This window comes from Urtica dioica, chromosome 5, assembly GCF_054948205.1.
Source record: "Urtica dioica subsp. dioica isolate 48M chromosome 5, U.dioica_male_clone48M_v1_H2, whole genome shotgun sequence".
In the NCBI taxonomy this organism is placed as follows: Eukaryota; Viridiplantae; Streptophyta; class Magnoliopsida; order Rosales; family Urticaceae; genus Urtica; species Urtica dioica.
Window position 1 is genome coordinate 30,367,241 of NC_142760.1, and position 10,068 is coordinate 30,377,308.

Consider the following 10,068-nt stretch of genomic DNA (forward strand, 5'->3'; position numbering starts at 1 on the left):
TCTCTTGGGTATTTTGGGCGCCCATCTCTCATCTAGAAGGAGCTTCTAGAAGCTTCTTCATTTGTTCATGACAACATGAGAAAAACCCATTAAGAATTTTCAATAAAATTCTTATGAAACGGAATTAATTCACAAGGCCCAATAATCAAGTTATGGCCGAGTGACATTAAGTCATCAAATGAACTTGTCAAAAAATTTATTGACATTCATTTCATCCTTTGTCTCAAAAGACAAAAATACCCTTTTAACTATTTTCGTTCTTGTTTTGACTTAGCTTCCAGTTTAACTATTCCTATCGATGTGATTCGTGACAGTGACCTCATGGACCCAAATGAACAAAGCTTGAGCTAAACACTTGGACTCAAAAGTTCACAAACCTTTTCCAAGTTTAGCTTAATGCCAACTGACTCCACTAAAGAGCTGACAGTGAAAATCTCTCGGTTCAAATGAATTTATTTTCTACTCAAGAATTCGACCTAATTATGATGAGCGGATCCACTGAATATTATCTATGTTTACCCTTCATGAATGTCATCAGCTAGTCGGGATTTACTAAATCACCATTTTACCCTTCTAGCTGTTATTTCCTCAACTCCTTTGTCGCTTGTGAATAAGTTAGAAACAATGTATTGACGAGGAGCTAACAAGTCACATTGTTTCATCCAAAAGAGTCAGGACTCAATTTGGACACTGGCCAGTTCATTTATTCACACTCCAAGGAACAAAGCATGAGGTGACATACATTGCATTTCAGCAATCTTGTACATGAATTCCATATCTATGAGAACTTCACAAAGTTACTCATGACAGACTCACAACTTAGTACTTCACCAATAGGCCTTGTTCGGAATCACATAGTGAGTCCGAACTTTGACTTTCTCAAATGAGAATACTAAGGTGTGAAATGGCATGTCTCATTTCAGGATTAAGGTAAGCATGATGCAATTCATACATAGTGACTTCGAGACATAAGAGGTTAAATGGTTTGTTCTTATATTGTCTCTAGAAGTGCACTGGTCAATTCAGTACCTTCAGAAGATACCTAGAAGAACTATAGAGTCCCCAACTCTCAATGCCTCATAACCAGACATCATAGATTCTTCTAACAATCATACTGAGGTCAATAGTCCTTTGACCCTAAGATTGCGAATATATCGTTTTAAGCAAACTACGAAGAGTTCGTTCATGCAAATCTACATTTGTCTCTTCGTAAGTTGTTAAGTTTGTTTATGGACTAAAAGACTAAGGTTTTATCATTAAGCTTCAAACAAAGAAAGAATGAATGAACGTTTCAACTTTATTAATGAATGAATAGGCAATTACAAGCAAGAGTCTTCGTAAGACTATATGACATCAAATGTACATAAATAGACACTACTACTCTTCTTGTGGGCACCATTGACAACAAACTCCCACTTGACTCAAAGAAGGTGTGTGTAGTCCTTCATGCCTAATCCCTCACGATGTTGGTCGAAGACCTTGTTCGCTAGGGCCTTGGTGAATGGATCTGCCAGAGATGTACTTCACCTCCACGTCTCTGCGCTGCGGGATCTCTCGAATCAAATGGTATTTCCTGTCAATATGCTTAGAGCGCTTACGGCTTCGAGGTTCCTTTGAGTTAGCGACAGCCCCACTATTATCACAATAAGGGGTCATGGGCTCGTCGACGTTTGGAACAACTTCCAAATACTTAAGGAATTTTCTAAGCCATACAGCCTCTTTGGATGCTTCACAAGCAGCCACATATTCTGCTTCCATTGTGGAGTCAGCAATGCAAGATTGCTTAATACTTCTCCACACAACAGCTCCACCATTAAGGATGAACACAGATCCCGAAGTGGATTTCCTGGCATCCTTATCCGCTCGAAAATCAGAGTCGGTATATCCCGTCATAGTCAGGTCAGTACCTGAGTATGTAAGCATCAAGTTCCTAGTTCTTCGAAGATACTTAAGAACATGCTTAACAGCAATCCAGTGCTCGGGTCCAGGGTTGGATTGGAAACGGCTAACTACGCCAACGGCGAAACAGATGGCAGGTCTAGTGCAAAGCATAGCATACATGAGGCTTCCTACGGCAGAGGCGTAAGGAATCTTCCTCATGTCTTCAATCTCTTGTGCAGTCTTGGGAGACTGGTCCTTAGAGAGTGAAACTCCATGCCTAAAGGGTGTTTGACCCTTCTTGCAGTCTTGCATCGAGAAGCGATCCATCACCTTATCAATATAAGATGCTTGAGAGAGCGACAGGGTCCGGTTTTTCCTATCTCGAAAGATTTGGATTCCCAGAATGTATGCGGCTTCTCCTAGATCCTTCATATCGAATTGCTTTGCCAGCCAGACCTTAACCTCAGATAACTTACCCACGTCATTACCAATGTGTAGTATATCATCGACATATAGTACCAGAAACACAACTTTGCCTTCGTGTATTAACTTGTAAACACAAGGCTCATCTATTGACTGTTCAAAGCCGAAGCTCTTTACAGTTTCATCGAATCTAATATTCCATGACCTAGATGCTTGCTTTAGTCCATAAATGGATTTAAGCAACTCACAAACCTTGGTCTCTTGACCTTTATCCACGAAACCGTCTGGTTGAGCCATGTAAATGCGCTCGTCAAGATTGCCATTCAGAAAGGCTGTCTTGACATCCATTTGCCAGATCTCATAGTCGAGAGCTGCAGCTATGGATAGGAGTATGCGGATGGATTTAAGCATTGCGACTGGCGAGAAGGTTTCTTCATAGTCAATCCCTTCTTGTTGGGTATAACCCTTTGCCACAAGTCGTGCTTTGAACGTCTCGACGTTCCCATCAGGACCCCTTTTCTTCTTGTATATCCACTTACACCCTACGGGTTTAATCCCTTCAGGAAGGTCTACAAGTTTCCAGACTTTGTTGACATACATCGAGTGCATTTCAACTTTCATGGCGTCAAGCCAAATGTTTGATTCAGAACAAGCCATCGCTTGGCTATAGGAAACAGGGTCATCCATGTCGGAGACGGCTACAAGAGAGTCTCCATAAGACATGTACCTGTCAGGCTGTTGAACAGCCCTCCCACTACGTCGAAGTACTACTTGACGAGATTCTGATGAGTTAGGTTGTGTTTCAGTTGGGGCAAGAACAGTTCTTACAGATTAGGTAGAAGCTTCCTCACCCAACTTTTCTTCAAGCACAATTTTGCTACTAGGTTTCGCATCCTTCATAAAGTCCTCCTCGAGGAAACGAGCATTCGTGCTAACGAAAGTCTTATCGTCCTCGGGACTATAGAAAATGAAACCTTTAGTTTCCTTTGGATATCCCACAAACAGGCACAATTCTGACCTACTGGCCAACTTGCTAGTCTTTTGCCTTAGCACATGTGCATGGCAACCCCAAATTCGGATGTGGCCCAAACTTACTTTACGGCCAGTCCATCTTTCATAAGGAGTACCAGGAACCGTTTTAGACGAAACTTGGTTCAGAATGTAAGCGGCTGTTTCGAGGGCATATCCCCAAAAGGAAAGCGGGAGTGATGAGTAACTCATCATCGATCTAACCATCTCCATAAGAGTTCGGTTTCTTCTCTCTGACACTCCGTTTTGTTGAGGTGTGCCAGGTGCGGTAAGCTGAGAAGCGATACCTTCTTCTTTAAGAAAGTCATCAAACTCTCCAGACATATACTCACCACCTCGATCGGATCGAAGGGTTTTGATCACTTTGCCAGTTTGCTTTTCCACTAAAGCCCTAAAGACCTTAAATACGTTAAAGGTCTCGGATTTGTGTTTAAGCAAATAGACAAACCCATATCTTGAGTAATCATCAGTGAAGGTAACGAAGTATTCGTATCCTCCACGTGCCTGTTGGTTGAGCGGACCACATACATCAGAATGTATTAGTTCCAGCAACTCAGTGGCTCTTCGACCCTTATCGGAGAAAGGTCGCTTAGTCATTTTACCTTCTATACAGGATTCACAAGTAGGTAGTGAACCTATTGCAGAGGCTTGGAGTGGACCATCCCTCACAAGTCTCTTAATCCTTTCTAGACTGATATGACCAAGTCTTAAGTGCCATAGGTGTGTTGATTTTGTTAGATCGGAGGATTCAAAAAGTTTGATCCTCTTTGGCTCCCTAATTAGATCATTATCTATTTCGGTGTCTAAAAGAGAAGGTTGAGTGGGATAGATGTAGAAAAGAGCATTCTTCATACATACATCAGTGACAAAAGAATTATCAGGAAACGAAATACGAATTCCATTCTTAATGAACTTTTAACAATAATCTTGCTCACGAAGACGAGCAACGGATATTAAGTTCTTCCCAAAGGTAGGAACAAAATAAACATTATTCAAGTTTAAAGTACGGTCTTCAAAAGACAGCGTCACGGATCCCACAGCCTTTGCAGACACCAGGCTCCCATCACCCCATTTGAAACAGAACTCGCCTTCCTCTAAGCTTTTGGTTTTCTTGAAACCATTCAAGGAACAACAAATATGGTTAGTAGCAGCGGAGTCGAGAATCCACGTTGATACATTATCAGCTACTAAGCATGCTTCGGTAACTAGTGCAATACTATTGTCCTTTGCTTTGAGATTGGCAGGACAGTTCTTTTTATCGGCCTTGTGAGGTCTCTTCTTAGTTCTAGAGGCGGAGGCTTTTTGCTCAGCAGCATGTGCCTCTCCTTGATTCCTCTTTCTCTTAGTGAGACCTACAACAGCGTGAAGTTCCTCCATAAGCTTGGTAACAGTGTACTCTAGCTTGTTAATGGAGTAGTTCATCTTGAAGGTATCAAGAGATGCGGGGAGAGTTTCTAAGATCATATCTATGACATTCTTCCCTTCAGTCTCAGATCCTAGGATTTCCATTTTATTTAGAAAACCAATGATCAGTATCATAAAGTCTCTAACAGAAGTCCTAGCACTCATGTGACAGTTCATAAACTGTCGGACTGCTTGTTGCCTTGTTTGACGCCCTTGCCCTCCAAACATCTCAAGGAGATTGTAGAGCATTTCGGCGGCAGTCTCGATGTCACGATGTTGCTCTTTCAGCATATTGTTCATAGATGCCAAGATATAGCACCTCACAATCTCATCGGATCGAAGCCTGGCCGCTAAGGCGTCATTGTCCTCTTGAGTTGAATCATCATTCGTCAGAGGAGGACACAGGGTGGTGAGTACCCATTTGTGCTTGTTAACGGAAGGTATTATGTCGAGGTTACGTTTCGAATCTACGTAGTTTTCGTTTTCGAGTTTGTTCGAGGAAAGGATGAACGAGAGAAGGTTGAGAGACATATTGCCTATATAAGTTGAAACAAGTTTATGATTAGTCTTTGGTTTAGGATTTAAGTTTTATTAAGACTTTTATAAAATCCAAAGGTGTTATAAACCAAACGATAATTTACTCCCTCAAGAGAAGGCCGCAAAAAATCTCCTTTTATAAGTAAATGACACATCATTAATGCTAAGCCAAGATGTCAATACATCTATTTTGACTAGCCACCTTGTAAATTGGTTTGATCACTCACATCCTTTCGCAGGGCCTCGAGGGAGGATTACTAGGGATTGAGTCTAAGTGTGTAGCCAACCACTTAGTCCAAGAGATCGACTTTGAAAAACAATCCACCGAGGGGAGGCCTTGCCATCATCGTCTCACTCTCGGACGTAGCTCATTGAGCAATGATCAGAGCAAAGCGCCCTTGAGTACTCTCATTTAAGAGAGGGCCACGAGGGTGACTCTTAGTCCGGCGACACTTGCACTTTTCATTAGTGTTGGGGATCGTGGGTTACAAACAACGAATATAACCCTCCCACTTAGTTTTTGGAGTTGGTTCATCGACTCTTATAAGTTCGGAAACAAATTTCCTAGTTAGAGAGCGACAGAGCGGACAACTAGAAGAGAATCCTAGATCGACATGTTCAGAGCAGTATTAGTGCATAAAGGCACAAGGTACATACTCGATCTTTTCCTATTTTCTATTTCGGGAAAGTGCGTGAGGGAAGTGTGAACTTCAACTCACTCGAACACTTGAAAGTTTGAGATTACACATCTTTTTATTTTTCGGCTTGTCTACAAGGAGACCTCCCACTCAAATTTTCAAGAGCATATAGATTTTGAACATATGTGATATAGATATAGTTTTGAAAACATGTTGAAAATTTATTTGATTTGGATGACAAAATATTTTCAAGTTTGAAAGTGAAAACGGTTTTTCAAAATTCAAACTAGTTTTGTAAAAATTCAATTTCAATTAAACTTTCAAAAATCAAAACATTTTAATCTTACACATCATGTTTATAATCATATGAAAAACATTTTTGCTCAAGAAAATTTTCTCATTAGAGTTCTATAACTCATGGTAGTGGGGTTTGAAAATCCGGATTTCTAAAAAACTGGAGTTTCAGACAGCCGCGCACCTCGGAGTAAAATCGCCATATCTGGCGGCTCCGATGTCCTTTTCAGCCGAAACCGGTGGCATTGGACAGAGGACAGACAGAGCTTTAATTTGATTCAAGAATCATTAAATTTAGATTTCGGAGCAGAGAGTTATGACACTTTTAATGCTGGTTTACTCCAGCTCGAAGAAAAAGAAATAAATTAAAGCTTGGTCCTACTTAGGTGCGAAAAAGAATCAAGTGTAACGGAACGTTTTAAGATGTTGTTTAAAGCTTCTATTTGTGTTTTATTAGCAGGGTAATAACATAGAATAAAAGAGATAACAACAAGCATAAAACGAATACGGTAAATAAAAGAAACTAGAAAGACAATGTAACTAGTCACAAAATTTACCGAAAATTCTCAAACCTTTAAAACACGTTTTTCAATATAAAAAATTAAAAACTTTTAGAACTGATTCTAATGTGTTTTAAAAACATCCCAAACTCATAGAAAATCAACATGCTTTTTAATTTAAAGGCAAGAGCAATAAATTAAAAAAAAATCTAAGATTACAATTCTAACTTGTCACAAAATTAGTAAACTTTCGAAAACGATTTTCAAGCTCATAATTTTAAAAACATGTACATGCTAATCTTTGACCATAGCTCTGATACCATTTGTTGGAATCGATCTAGGGTTTGAGAAAATAATTAACGCTTCGGTAAGCGGCGGAATTTTAAAAATTTTCTTTTACAAGTAAAACAGTTTTTACTAACCTAGACAAGTGCAAGTACATGTAATTAAAAACTATTATGAGCATAGAAGTTTACTAACCTTTCTTGAAGCTTGAACTTTGAGAAGCTTTTGGAAAGTTGCAACGCTCGTCTCCCTCGCAGCACGTCTCTCTTGCTTTCCTCGCCAACTCGAGCAACCACGAAAGTTTCTATCACATGAATCACTCGAGAATAAAGGAATTAGTGAGTGGGCACTTTTAAACACGACGACTCGAGAACAAGTCTCAAAGTCGAAGAGCTAAAACCACTAGGTCAAATGAGGACCTAGGTGCCAAAACAAAAACAAAAATAACTAGAGAGAGAGAGAGGAGAAATCGGCCACAAGGTCTAGAGAGAGAGTCTCTCAATCTCTAACTTATGTGGAATGAATCAAATGAGAGGAATGAGGTGGGGTATTTATAGGAGGATGATTACCTTCAAAAGGTAGTTTCCTCATACCCCTTGCACGTCCAAATGAGCTTCTAGAAGCCTTTGGATTTGTTTCCTCATTTGCTTTCTCTCTTATTGGCCGAAAATGCACTTTCCTTCTAAAGGAAATTTGTTTCCTCTTTTTCTTTTGGCAAGTATCTTCATACATCAATGCACAAAATAAACTCTCTTTTTCTCTATGGGGCTGCACGAAATTAGTCTCCCATTCTCTTGGGTTGGACGGCCAAAGGGCTTCCAGAAAGCCTTTCTAGATTTTTCTTTACTTGTTCATGACAACATAAGAAAAGCCCATTGAGAATTTTCAAGTAAAATTCTATGAAATGAAATTAATCCACAAGGCCCAATGAACACATCATGGCCAAGTGATCTAGGCCATCATATGACCATGTCAAAAAAATTTATTGACATTCATTTCATGCTATGTCCAAAAAGACAAATTTACCCTTTTGACAATTTTCGTAAAACTTGTCTCGTTCTTGTTTTGACTTAGCTTCTAGTTTAACTATTCCTACTCGATATGATTTGTGATAGTGACCTCATGGATCCAAATGAACAAAGCTTGAGCTAAACACTTGGACTCAAAAGTTCACAAACCTTTTCCAAGTTTAGCTTAATGTAAACTGACTCCACTAAAGAGCTGACACTGAAAATCTCTCGGTTCAAATGAATTTATTTTCTACTCAAGAATTCGACCTAATTGTAATGAGCGGATCCACTGAATATTATCTATGTTACCCTTCATGAATGTCATCAGCTAGTCGGGATTTACTAAATTACCATTTTACCCTTCTAGCTGTTATTTCCTCAACTCCTTTGTCGCTTGTGAATAAGTTAGAAACAATGTATTGACGAGGAGCTAACAAGTCACATTGTTTCATCCAAAAGAGTCAGGACTCAATTTGGACACTGGCCAGTTCATTTATTCACACTCCAAGGAACAAAGCATGAGGTGACATACATTGCATTTCAGCAATCTTGTACATGAATTCCATATCTATGAGAACTTCACAAAGTTACTCATGACAGACTCACAACTTAGTACTTCACCAATAGGCCTTGTTCGGAATCACATAGTGAGTCCGAACTTTGACTTTCTCAAATGAGAATACTAAGGTGTGAAATGGCATGTCTCATTTAAGGATTAAGGTAAGCATGATGCAATTCATACATAGTGACTTCGAGACATAAGAGTTTAAATGGTTTGTTCTTATATTGTCTCTAGAAGTGCACTGGTCAATTCAGTACCTTCGGAAGATACCTAGAAGAACTATAGAGTCCCCAACTCTCAATGCCTCATAACCAGACATCATAGATTCTTCTGACAATCATACTGAGGTCAATAGTCCTTTGACCCTAAGATTGCGAATATATCGTTTTAAGCAAACTACGAAGAGTTCGTTCATGCAAATCTACATTTGTCTCTTCGTAAGTTGTTAAGTTTGTTTATGGACTAAAAGACTAAGGTTTTATCATAAAGCTTCAAACAAAGAAAGAATGAATGAACGTTTCAACTTTATTAATGAATGAATAGGCAATTACAAGCAAGAGTCTTCGTAAGACTATATGACATCAAATGTACATAAATAGACACTACTACTCTTCTTGTGGGCACCATTGACAACACTTTTCTTCAAGCACAATTTTCCTTCTAGGTTTCGCATCCTTCATAAAGTCCTCCTCAAGGAAACGAGCATTCGTGCTAACGAAAGTCTTATCGTCCTCGGGACTATAGAAAGTAAAACCTTTGGTTTCCTTCGGATATCCTACAAACAGGCACAATTCTGACCTACTAGCCAACTTGCTAGTCTTTTGCCTCAGCACGTGTGCAGGGCAACCCCAAATTCGGATGCGGCCAAGATTCACTTTACGACCAGTCCATCGTTCATAAGGAGTACCAGGAACCGTTTTAGACGGAACTTGGTTCAGAATGTAAGCGGCTGTTTCGAGGGCATATCCCCAAAAGGAAGGAGGGAGTGATGAGTAACTCATCATTGATCTAACCATCTCCATTAGAGTTCGGTTCCTTCTCTCTGACATTCCGTTTTTTTGAGGTGTGCCAGGTGCGGTAAGCTGAGAAGCGATATCTTCTTCTTTAAGAAAGTCATCGAACTCTCCAGACATATACTCACCACCTCGATCGGATCGAAGGGTTTTGATCACTTTGCCAGTTTTCTTTTCCACTAAAGCCCTAAATACCTTAAATACGTTAAAGGTCTCGGATTTGTGTTTGAGCAAATAGACAAACCCATATCTTGAGTAATCATCAGTGAAGGTAACGAAGTATTCGTATCCTCCACGTGCCTGTTGGTTGAGCGGACCACATACATCAGAATGTATTAGTTCCAGCAACTCAGTGGCTCTTCGACCCTTATCGAAGAAAGGTCGCTTAGTCATTTTTCCTTCTATACAGGATTCACAAGTAGGTAGTGAACCTATTGCAGAGGCTTGGAGTGGACCATCCCTCACAAGTCTCTTAATCCTATCTAGACTAAT